Source organism: Leopardus geoffroyi, chromosome B2 (genome assembly GCF_018350155.1).
Source record: "Leopardus geoffroyi isolate Oge1 chromosome B2, O.geoffroyi_Oge1_pat1.0, whole genome shotgun sequence".
In the NCBI taxonomy this organism is placed as follows: domain Eukaryota; kingdom Metazoa; phylum Chordata; class Mammalia; order Carnivora; family Felidae; genus Leopardus; species Leopardus geoffroyi.
In genome coordinates this window covers 66711013-66724327 of record NC_059332.1, presented here as the reverse complement: position 1 = coordinate 66724327, position 13315 = coordinate 66711013, and the positions used below count along the sequence as shown (strand labels likewise).

The window sequence follows — 13315 nt, the reverse complement described above, 5'->3', positions numbered from 1 at the left end:
ACCACATGATCTACCTCATCCTTTTCTGTGCCTCAGAGTCCACGCTTACTGGGTCAAAATAAGGGAAAAAAGGGAAGTAGACATTCCTGTTACAATGTGACATGGCAATAAAGTTATTGATAAAATTATTATGGCAAGATGTTTCCAATAATAAAGAAATGTAACTCTTATACTTGTTATATAATTAGGAGTTTCCTTAAAACAACTGTTTCAGGGTGCATGGGTGGCTCAGTCAGTTAGGCATCTGACTTCAGCTCGGGTCATGATCTCGTGGTTTGTGAATTCAAGCCCTGTGTCGGGCTCTGTGCTGACAGCTCAGAGTCTGGAGCCTGCTTTTGATTCTGTGTCTCCCTCTCTCTCTGCCCCTCCCTTGGTCATTTCTCTCTCTCTCTCTCTCTCTCTCTCTCAAAAGTCAACATTAAAATATAAAAATAAATAAAAATAAAACATTTGTTTCAATGTTACTTGCTTAAACATCAGTGAAATGGACTATCAGTATCCTCAGCTTATGCCACAGTTAGATGATTGGCTCAGCCTTGTGGAATGCTATGAAGGACACAAAAAATGAGACCACAGAGATTTTAGGATTACCATACTGATATTGAGTAGTCTTATATTCATCACTGTAGACATCAGGGTGGACAAAAGAATTTCAATTTCCTTCAATAAAAATTGAAGATAACCTCAAATAATGCCAAGCTCAACCTCAGAACAAAAGCCATCCTAAAAATACCTTTCACTCATACTTCTTAGAGACTGTAAGTAAGACTAGGTTACTTCTTAAAAAACCTGTAAGATTAGGTTATTTATTCCAAAATATTTTCCATTGTATTTAGACCTGTGGTATGAAAAGAGGTTACTCTGAACCAACCCAGGGACTCTCAGGATAAACTTGAATGATCTCCCAACTTCAGGTCTCTCCAGAAATAGCAGCTGTAGGGAACAGCAAGCCACCAGGCAGACTCTGGAGTAGTGCTGAGTAGGAATTTCAGGCCCAGGCCTAAATCTGGAGCCCTATTCATGCAAAGTCATCTGGGATAGGGACCATTCATGGCCCTTTCATAGCTTTACCTCTAGATTATATGCACTCAAAAAGCATCATCAACCTTGGGAATGCAAGCTGGTGCAGTCACCCTGGAAAACAGTATGGAGGTTCCTCAAAAAACTAAAAATAGAACCACCCTATGACCCAGCAATTGCACTACTAGGCATTTATCCAAGGGATACAGGTGTGCTGTTTCGAAGGGACACATGCACCCCCATGTTTATAGCAGCACTATCAACAATAGCCTAAGTATGGAAAGAGCCCAAATGTCCATTGATGGATGAATGGATAAAGAAGATGTGGTATATATATACAATGGAGTATTACTCGGCAATCAAAAAGAATGAAATCTTGCCATTTGCAACTACGTGAATGGAACTGGAGGGTATTATGCTAAGTGAAATTAGTCAGTCAGAGAAAGACAAAAATCATATGACTTCACTCATATGAGGACTTTAAGAGACAAAACAGATGAAAATAAGGGAAGGGAAACAAAAATAATATAAAAACAGGGAGGGGGACAAAACAGAAGAGACTCATAAATATGGAGAACAAACTGAGGGTTATGGGAGGGGTTGTGGGAGGAGGTATGGGCTAAATGGGTAAGGGGCAGTAAGGAATCTACTCCTGAAATCATTGTTGCACTATATGCTAACTAATTTGGATGTAAATTTTTAAAAATAAAAAATTTAAAAAAAGACACCTTTGAGATAGTTGGAAAAAGTGAATTTGGACTGGACACTAGAAGATATTATGAAATTATTGATAACATTTTCAGATGTGATAATGGTATTGAGGTTGTGTTAGAGAATGTCCTTATTGTTAGGAGAAGCATAATAAAATATTTAGGAAAAAAAAAAAGTATCATCAACCCAAAACTCCATGATGATGATAGTCTCTAATTTGGAATTAATCAGTGCTACCCTCTCATATATTGGAGTTTTGTTTGTTTTTACTTTTTGTTTTGGTTTTATGCCATAAAAGTTTTTCTCTACTTGCTGACTGTAAATCATTTATTAAAATGAGCCCAGTTTAAGATAATGCTTAGTAAAAAACTGATCTCACATGTTTAAGTGCAAAAAAGGGAGGAAAGGAAAATACACATGAAAGGGCATCTCTCTTTCTCACAATTTAGGAGGATAGGAATCAGCATTCATGGAACACTACCCTGCTCTGGATATTTTGCCATCTTGTATATTACTTAAACCTTCAGATAAACTTATGAATTTGAGAAGGTAGTACCTAGGTTCAGATCCTTCCTCAACACTTACCATCTGTGTCCATGAGCAAACTGCTTACCATCTCCAAGCCTCAAGGTCCTTGTCTGTCAAATAGAGATAATACCTGGGAAGAAACATAAAGATAAAGAACCTGGCACAGGAAACCACCCAATAAACTGTAGTAGACATTAAACTGAAGCCAAGTATTAATTCCATTTTATGGATGATAAACATGTCAGTTCTAAATTGTTTTCAAACCATTGCAACTTAAAAAAAAAAAAAAGAGGAATAGCAAAAATCTACAATTAGAGCCATATCTAGAAACCATAACAGCTATTGTTCCATTGATTACTACAGAAAAGAGAAAGAAAGGCACTAGCATTTTTTTTAACTTTTTTTAAAAGTTTATTTATTTTTGAGACAGAACGAGCAAGGGGGGTAAGTGAGACAACAAGTCGAGGGGCGGGGGGATGGTGTGCAGAGAGAGGGAGACAGAGGATCCAAAGCGGGCTGACAGCATACAGCCCCATGAGGGCCTCGAACCCACAAACCATGAGATCATGGCCTGAGATGAAGTCGGATGCTTAACCAACTGAGCCACCCAGGCACCCCTCTTTCTCTTTTTTTTTGTAGATTTCTTTGAAGTAGTCTCTACACCCAACGTGGGGCTCACACTCACAACCCCAAGATCAAGAGTCACATGCTTTCCCAACTGACACAGCACTTCTAAATTCTACTTTCAGGATACCCAGGTTTGTTTGTTTGTTTTACACATACTGGGTTTATAATGAACTATCAGAAAAGAAAAGATTTATTTTTCCCTACTTTTCTCCAGCTCCTGTCAGAAAAGTTTTCAAGTTTCCTACGATTTGAGCAAATAATTGCTAGTGCAATTTTGTTTCCTCAAGATAACTGAAACTATCTCCAGCAATTCCATTCATTCTCAAGGATCCAATTACAAGAATGCAGGGTTTCCTTAGGCAACAATGAAGTTCATGTATATTTCTGTGCGATGCTTTGGTATTGTTTTTGTATTCCTTTTGAACTTACACAAGATCCAAATTATTACACTGTTAATAAGTTAATTAATATACATCAACCCTGGTCAGGAGACAGCAGAAGGAACGATTCCTATCATCTGCAATGCGATAAAGAACTTAAAAGGTCCCTTATGTGTAGGAATTGATCTGAGCAGCACCAGCAAGTTTACCTAGACTGAGGGACAGTTTCCATAGAAATACTAGGCATCTTGATAACAATTTATCAATCCCAAAAAATATATATGACATGAGAAGTTTAGCGATAAAAATATGCATTAGATTTTATGGTTTTCACTACATGAAATATTTTTTAATTTTTTTTAATGTTTATTTATTTTTGAGAGAAAGAGAAACAGAGCACAAGTGGGTGAGGGGCAGAGAGAGGGAGACAGAATCCCAAGCAGGCTCCATGCTGCCAGCACAGAGCCTGACACGGGGCTTGAACACACAAACTGTGAGATCATGACCTGAGCCAAAATCAAGAGTTGGACTCTTAACCAACTGAGCCACCCAGGTGCCCCTAAAAATATTAAATTTCAGTGTTAATATGTAAAATATAGTAGAATCTTAAAGCCTTTCCATCCAATACGATCTTTTGTATGTGTTCTCTTCAAACATGAAGATGATGATACAAAATCTCTATCAAAAAGCCATGTACCTTACAATCATGATTTTGTCAGAATGTGGAAAATTCCACAAAATAAATGGCTGGTTTCATTAGCAAATAAATGACTTGACAAGAGGAGACAGGTATAGAACTGTAACAGAGGGGGGAAAAAGAGAGACTTAGAAAGTTCAACATTATATGTCAATAGGGGATTGCAAATCTAAAAAACAATGAGATACCTCTACAGACCTATTCGAATGGCTGAACTCCAAAACAATGACAATACCAATTGCTGGTGAGGATGTGGAGCAACAGGTACTCCCATTCATTGCTGGTGGGAGTGCAAAATAGTAGTCACTTTAGAAGACAACTCAGTGGTTTCCTACAAAACTAAACATACTATTACCATGTGATCCAACAACCGTGCTCCCAGGTATTTACCCAAATGAGCTGAAAACTGAAGTCCACAGAAAAACCTGCTGAAGTGGGGTTGGGAACAAATGGTCAAGAAAGAATTCTTGAGACGTGTTATAGTGCAACTTAGTAAGTTTATTTGGGTAGCATGGAGACAGGACCTGCGGGCAGAAAGGGCTGTCCTTTTGCTGTGTGAAGCTGGTAGTTATATGCTTAGTGCTCAGGGGGAGGGGATGTGCAGGGAGTATTAGATGATAAATGTCTTCTTCGAATTTCTATTTATAAAACTACTTTTGCAACATTTCTCTGGCGCTTATAATTCAGCTTGATATTAACTATCGGTGAAATGTACAGGAAGTCATGAGACCCTTTAAGAATATAGCAGCCAGTACCTATTTGATCCTTAATGAAACTGCAGGGTCAGCCTTCTGGGCTGAAGGTGAACCTTTTTCTGCTTCTATGCCTCATTCCTGCAATACATATTTATAGCAGCTTTATTCATAATTGCCAAAGCTTGGAAGCAACCAAGATGTCCTCCAATAGGTGAATAAATGAATTACGACACATCCAATACAATGGATTAGTATTCAACCATAAAAAGAAGTGAGTTATCAAACCAAGAAAAGATGTAAAGGAATCTTAAGTGCTTAAGGAAGTTTGCCTGTAAAGACCTCATATTATATAACTCCAACTATATGTCACTCAGGAAAATGTAATATTATAGAGACAGTAAAAAGATCACTGGTTAAAAAACTAAAAAAAGGGGCGCCTGGGTGGCGCAGTCGGTTAAGCGTCCGACTTCAGCCAGGTCACGATCTCGCGGTCCGTGAGTTCGAGCCCCGCGTCGGGCTCTGGGCTGATGGCTCAGAGCCTGGAGCCTGTTTCCGATTCTGTGTCTCCCTCTCTCTCTGCCCCTCCCCCGTTCATGCTCTGTCTCTCTCTGTCCCAAAAATAAATAAACGATGAAAAAAAAATTAAAAAAAAAAAACTAAAAAAAAAAAGGTAAAATAAAATACCATTGGTTGCCAGGGGTTGGGAAAGAGGGGTCGGGGAATAGATAGGTGGAGCATGGGGACTTTTTTGGGCAATGAAACTATTCTGTATGATACTGTAATGGTGGATACATGACATTATGCATGTGTCAAAATCCACAGAACTGTACAACACAAAAAGTGAACCCCAATGTAAACTATGGACTTCAGTTGATAGTAATACATTGGTTCATCGATTGTAACAAATGCACCAGTGCAAGATGTTAATAATAGGGGAAACTGGATGGGGTGAGCAAGATTGAGGAGTGGGGCTAATATGGAAACTGTCTATACTTTTGTTCAATTTTTCTGCAAACTTAAAACTGCTCTAACAAATAAAATCTAGGGGCACCTGGATGGTTCAGTCAATTAAGCATCCGACTTTGGCTCAGGTCATGATCTCATGGTTTGTAAGTTCGAGCCCCACATCAGGCTTTGCTCATAGCTCAGAGCCTGGAGCCTGCTTTGGATTCTGTGTCTCCCTCTCTCTCTCTGCTCCCCCTCTCAAAAGTAAATAAACATTAAAAAACAAAATAAATAAAATCTATTAATTTTCTAAATAAGAGAGACATATACACATATCGATGAATTTCAGTTAAAATTATTTTATTGATTTTGATTCTAACTAAACGTGCTATAAAAAGATATCTTTGAGACAACTGAGGAAATTTAAATATGGATGAATGATAGATGATATTAAAGAATTACTGCACGGATTTGTTTTGTGTGATCATGGCATCATTATTTTTTAAGCCCTTACCTGAAATGTATGAAATTATATCTGGAATTTGCTTAAAAACACTCCAGTGGTGGGGCACCTGGGTGGCTCAGTCAGTCGAGTGTCTGACTTCAGCTCAGGTCATGATCTCATGGTTCATGGGTTTGAGCCCCACAACCTGTGCTGACAGCTCAGAGCCTGGAGCCTGCTTCAGATTCTGTGTCTCCCTTTCTCTCTACCCCTTCCCCACTCACACTCTGTCTCTTTCTCAAAATCAAATAAACATTAAAAAAATTTTTTTAATAAATAAATAAATAAATAAATAATAAAATAGTCCCAGGATGGGGTGCTTGGGTGTCTCAACAGTTAAGCATCTGACTCTTAATTTCAGTTTAGGTCATAATCTCACAGTTTGTGAGAGTGAGTTCCATGTCAGGTTGTGCACTGACAGTGTAGAGTCTGCTTGGGATTCTCTCTCCTCTCTCTCTCTCTCTCTCTCTCTCTCTGCCCCCCTCCCCAAGATAAATAAATAAATAAACATTATAAAATAGTCCAATGATGGTTTTGGGGGAAAGGAGGACCAGGGGACACAAGTTGGTAGAATGGGAGATAGATGAAACAAATTTGGCAAAATATTGGTAATCATCAGAGTTACATAAATAGTCAATTGAGGTTTATTATTCTATTCTGTCTACTTTTGTGCATGTTTGAAGTTTTTCATAATGAAAAGAATTTTTGGCATGTACTTTAAAATGTTTTTAAGGATTGTGCTGATCTGTTTCCCTCATAACTAAAGGGCATAGGAGACTGGATTAGAACATAGTCTAGGTTTTCAAATAGGACCACCTGCTACACAGTGATGAACAGGGACAGGGTGGGAATGATTGGGTGGTAACTGGTATTCTTTTTCAAATGTTGTACTTGCAAACTAATCCAAACATATGGGACTTTCCTTAAACCTGCATCGCAGCATTCAATTTATACATTCCCTTGCCTAAGTAATCAGAAAAAAGCCAACAACAAAAAACCTGAGACACAGCTGAAGCTATCATTGAAAGTTTCTTCCAAGCTTTACAAAGGTATAAAAGCGTTAACTTCCTTAAACCTGCATCATAGCATTCAATTTGTTCATTCCTGTTCCTTAACTTATCAGAAAATGTCCACAATAAAAACAATGACTCTGAGATACAATTAAAGCTATCAGAAGTAATGAGGTCAGCGGACAGGCACCTACTCCAGTCCAAACCTGCTCCACTTTTTTACAGCTCTCTATGTGTATACTAAAACTGAGCTTTGTTTTCAAAAATATCCTTTAGAGGCCACTTGGTACTTTCTAGGACAAAGTGTCTTTAAAAGTTCTTTTACCTTTGTTTGTTTGTTTGTTTGTTTGTTTTCATATTCATGTCTATCAGCCTTCTAATCCTCTGGGGTTCCCTTTTCCAATCCTTGGACTTGATAGAATCTAGCCTCCTTAGTTCTAACACTACACCCTCTCTAGCATAACAATTAGCTCCACCCTCAGACCCTTCCCATTGATGATGGGTTCAGATGATGGGCCAAAAAACTGACTAACACCTAAGCCAGGCAAATTTTAGCACCCTAAGAATGAGAAGTTACACAGATGATCCACTGGAAGATGGCATGGGGTCTGGAAAAATACAAACACACATTCTAATCCTTGTGCTGAAGTAAATTCCTCTCTCTGAGCTCAGGTTTCCTTAGCTATAAAATGAGAATATTGTTACCAAAACCTACGAAAGCTTTGAAAATTAAATAATATATGTGTTACCATGGTGTCTGACACATAACAGGTACTGAGCATTAGTTTCTTCTATTTCCTAATACATTGGACCAAAGTGGTGGTAGGTGTGTTTTTACCACAGGTTCTAACTTGTAAGCACTGTTGGCACAGGGTTGTTTTAAGAAATTAGCAACCCTGGGGCACCTGGCTGGCTCAGTCAGTAGAGCATGTGACTCTTGATCTTAGGGTCATGAGTTCAAGCTCCACATTGGACATAGAGCTTACAATACAATACAATACAATACAATACAATACAATACAATACAATAAAAAAGTAATATAAAATGAAATGAAATTTAAAAAGAAATTAACAACCTTAGTTTCTGCCCTTACTCTGATCATCTTTTCTCCTTCAGGCAAAAGTCCTTCCCATGGCTCCACCTTCTACTCCCTGTAACCTTGTATCTTTTTTCCTTATCAATTCACTGATGCCCTCCTCCAGGAAGTGTTGTATGGGGTCTGCCTCTGCTGACATTACAGTAGCTAAGCCAACAGTTTGGTTACATGACAGGCAATAATGTAACAATAAATCAAGAGGCTACTGGGATTTTTTTTCCAAATAAACACACATTAATGTAAAAGGAAAGGTAAATTTTAACAGATTTAAAAGCTTTTCTCCAGTTTTCCTATCCCTCAAAATACTTTGGAAACTTTCCCCTAAAACTGTCTTAAGAACCTATTCTTAAATTTCTCTCTTATAAAATCTCATTATTTTATAGCCACCTCTTGTAAGTTAAAACTGAGACCTGGTTTAAGTGCTTTCTTTTATATGTAAGGATGGCACTACATAGCTCATTAATTATGTGTCTTACTGTTGGCTTTTATTTGGGGCTGGGGATTGAATCAATCACTTTCTGCAGATTGAGTTTTCTTTTTGTTGTTGTTATTAGATTTCTATTCTTTGCTATTTTTTTGTATGTTTGTTTGTTTGTTTGTTTCCACAACATTAAAAGGGGTCTATTGATAGAACTAGAATCATCTCACCAACTGATTTGCAGATTGCAATTTTTACTCCTAAGGAACTTATTTAGAAAGATAATCTAAACATAACTGCTTTTCCCCCACTTAAATTACTGGAAGAGAAAAACCAGTAAGTGTTCCCTATTAATAGAATACATAAAAAATGAAAATTCAGCTATCCCTCGACTAAAGGATTAATCATAGTCTCTCTAAAAATAGCAAACTTGCATGTGTCATCTTAAATATGATTGGCTTTGTATAAAACTTTAGAAATACATCCTTTGGAAAAATAAGGTATTGCTGTACTAATAGCAGGTTATCATGATGCCCTCACACTTATTAATATCAATATTCCATTGATCACAGATTTTGTTTTCTGTTATAAAATAAGTTATTTTCTAAGCCAGTATATCTTTCCTTACTCAGAATGAATGTATGTGTGGACAGAATTCTGACCAAAAGGGTTACCAGGAAGGGCTGACTCAACAGAGCTGTGGCTTCACATATTAGTTAGAAGAACAGATTTGAACCTTAATCTTCTAATCTGCCTGAGTCATTCAATTTCAAGTTGCTTTGCATGCACTTTTAGCTTATTTCTGAAGGTCATTCTGTTTCTTGTGCTTCTTGCGTGTTTAGCCAGCTGATTTACTATCTGCTCCACTGATATTTCACAACATTTGCAAAATTTGGTTTACTTTCCTTGAAGTTAAAGAGATAAAACTATGACATATCTTCTTTCCAAGTATTTAAATTTTATATATCAGCTTTTTACAGGCTTTTCCCAGAGGCAACATTACTCATAGCTTTTTTTTTTTTTAATAAAGCTGCTTTTTTGGCTCCCCTACAACAAGGCAATGAAAGAAGATTGATAAAGAAAATGTCATATGATTTGTAATCAGCATTTGACAACTTCACATACTATATACCTATCATTGAAATGACTTCTACAACTAAGTGAAACTGTACCCAAAAGTTTTAAGATGGAAAGTTAACATATAAAATGTAGAAAATTAAGGGAATTATGGAGACTGGTGGTCCTAGGATTTGAATACCAGAAAAGGCAATAACTCTGAATTGTAATAGTGGCTTTCACTGATCTTGAACAAATCACTTCATTCAATTGCCATCCATTCATTCCCCTCTTTAAAAATGTTTATAATAATACCCACATCTGTGGATATGTTCCAAGAATTACCCAATTATTAGGTTATAAAGCACTAGGAAATTTTAACTCTGCTGTGAAAACAATTAAGTGCATGCTAGCATATAAACATGACAGATAAACATAAACATGCATATTTACCTGTCTTATTTTGTTTATGTCTTGATCACTATCTGAGGACATCTGACAGTACAGCTGCCTAAAGTTAACAGGATATGGGAAAGTATGTCCAGACTATCCATTTTTTAAATTCCTTCCTAAAAATATTATTGCTCTTCCTCTGGAATATATTAATCATATACCACTTGCTCTCTAGAAAATATAAATAAAAACTACATCCTCTAACTTTCATAATTGTTAGAGAAATATTTATACTTCTCTTGGACAATAATTGATAAATGTTTCCTTCGAGGTACATCTTACTCAAAAACTCCTTGAATGCAGAAACCATGTTTATACATCTTGTAGACTCCCATAGCAACCAGGAAAGGGCCTCTCACATAATATGAAGCTCCATAAATATTTTTTTCATAAATATTTCTTAAGCTGTTCTCTCTGCTTAGGACGGGGAATGAAAAATAAGTAAGACAAGGTTCCTGTTCTTAAGCAATGACACATATTATCATACTGTCTTAGATAACTCTAATACAATTTGCTATAATAAAAAATGGAAAAAGGGAGAGATTGTTAAGAAATCAAAGCTGACATTTTAGTCTAAGGACAAATAACTCATTATACACAAAAGAAGCAAATAGGTAGAGGGAAAAACACAAGGAAAAACATTGTACGTATAAGGTTCAGTGAGTAGTCCAATGTGTAAAGCATAGAGCAGATGGCAGGAAGTGGTAGATGAGACTAGAAACAGGGTCCAGTTTGTAAAGGTCTCGCGTTGTATACCAAAGAATTTGGATTTTATCCTAGAGACAAATGGTCTTCAAGGTGGGCTGCACTCACCCAAGAGCATATGTAAAATTATTCCAGGAAAAATCACAACATCTATTTATATTTATCTTTTCTAATCCTTTTACATTTTGAGTGTTTGATGAGTGTAGTGTGTGTGTGTGTGTTATAAAGAAAAATACATGTGTTGAGTGCATATTCATAATTTTTATTGATGGAGTACACAATCAAAAAATGTGAATTAAAAAAAATATAATAAAATAAAAATGGGGCGCCTGGGTGGCGCAGTCGGTTAAGCGTCCGACTTCAGCCAGGTCACGATTTCGCGGTCCGTGAGTTTGAGCCCCGCGTCGGGCTCTGGGCTGATGGCTCAGAGCCTGGAGCCTGTTTCCGATTCTGTGTCTCCCTCTCTCTCTCTGCCCCTCCCCCGTTCATGCTCTGTCTCTCTCTGTCCCAAAAATAAATAAACGTTGAAAAAAAAATTAAAAAAAAAAAAAAATGTGAAGACCTAGGCAATAAGCTACCACTGAAAGGCTTTTTTTTAATTTAAAATTTTAAAAATCAGATTTATATCTTAGAGAGATAACATTGAGGTACATATAGATGATATAGGGAAAAGAATTTTTTTCAGCCTTATTGAAATATTATTGACATACAGCACACATAAGTTTAAAGTGTTCAATTTTGATATGATACATGTATATATTGCAAAATGAATATCACAATAGTTAACACTTCTATCCTATCACATAATTACCTTTGTGTGTGTGTATGTCTGTAGTGATTACATTTAAGACCTACTCTCTTAACTACTTTTTTTAAAGTTTATTTATTTATTTAATCTCTACACCCAACATGGGGCTCAAAGTCACAACCCAGAGATCAAGAATCACCCACTCCTCTAACTGAGCCAGCCAGATGCCCCAACAACTTTTAATTATATAGCACAGTATTATTAATTATACTCCCATGCTATACATTACATTAGAATTTATTGTTATAACTGGGAGTTTGTACCCTTTGACTGACATCTCCATTTTCCTTACCGCCCCCAGCCCCTGGCAACCACCATTGTACTATTTCTAGGAGTTCAGCTTTTTTAGATCCTGCATATATGCAAAACATACAGTATTTGTGTTTCTCTGTGTGACCTAGTTCACTTAATATAATGCCCTCAAGGTCCATCCATGTTGTCACAAAAGACAGATTCCTTTCTTTTTATGGTTAAATAATATTCCATATTCTTCCACATTCATATTCCATACTCACTTCAATATTCCATTTTATATATGTTACATATCACATTTTCTTTATCCATTTCTCTGTTGACGGCTCCTTAGGTTGTTTCTAATCTTGGCTATGGTGAATAATGCTGAAAAAAAAAATGCTGCAATGAACATCGGGGGTGCAGATATATCTCTTTGAGATAGTGTTTTCATTTCCTTCTGATATATACCCAGAAGTGAGATTGCTGGATCATATAGTAGTTCTGTTTCTAATTTTTTGAGGAATCTCCATACTGTTTTTCACAGCAGCTGTACCAGTTTATGTTCCCACCACCAATGGTGCGTGAAAGTCCCTTTTATCTCCAATCCTCACCAATACTTATCTCTTGTCTTTTTGATAATAGCCATTCTGATAGATGTGAGATGATATCTTATTGTGGTTTTTTGATTCATATTTCCCTGATGATCAGTGATGTTGAGCATCTTTTCATGTACCTTTTGGCAATTTACATGTCTTCTTTGGAAATATGTCTACACAAGTCCTTTGTCTAGTTTTTAATACTATTGCTTGGTTTTAGTTTTGCTATTGAGTTGTATACGTTCCATATATATTTGGATATTAACCCCTTACCAGACAGATGGTTTGCAAATATTTTCTCCAATTTTGTAGGGTATCTTTATATTTTGCTGATTGTTTCTTCTGCCGTGCAGAGCATTTAGTTTGATATGGCTCCACTTATTTAAGTTTTTATTTTGTTGCTTATGCTTTGGGTGTCACGTCCAAAAAAAAATCATTGCAATGACAGATGTCAAGGAGATCTTTTGGGAATTTTACAGTTTCAGGTCTCACATTTAAGTCTTTAATTTATTTCAAGTTAAATTTTGTGAGTAGTGTAATATAGGGATCCAATTTCATTCTTTTGCATATAGTTATCCACTTTTCCAACACCATTTATTAAAGAAACTATCCTTTCCCCATTGACTATTCTTGGCTCCCTTGTCAAACATTAGTTGACCATAAAGGTGAAGGTTTATTTCTGAGCTCTCAAGTCTGTTCTATTGGCCTTTGTGTCTATTTTTAAAGGCAGTACCATACTATTTTGATTATGATAGCCTTGTAATAAAGTTTGAAATCAGAATTTCAAAAAGATAATGTAAGAGAGAAATATTTTGAAAAAAGAAAGAAAGAAA

General features: G+C 36.5%; 1 protein-coding gene across 1 annotated transcript in view; it reads right to left on the bottom strand.

Moving 5' to 3' along the window:
* The window catches only part of CD109 (CD109 molecule), a 172801-nt gene that overhangs the window by 154345 nt on the left and 5141 nt on the right, over positions 1-13315 (bottom strand). Inside the window, exon 2 of the mRNA XM_045498782.1 lies at positions 12168-12270. The gene's annotated coding sequence lies outside the window, so the exon portion shown is untranslated. The remainder of the gene's footprint in view (positions 1-12167; positions 12271-13315) is intronic.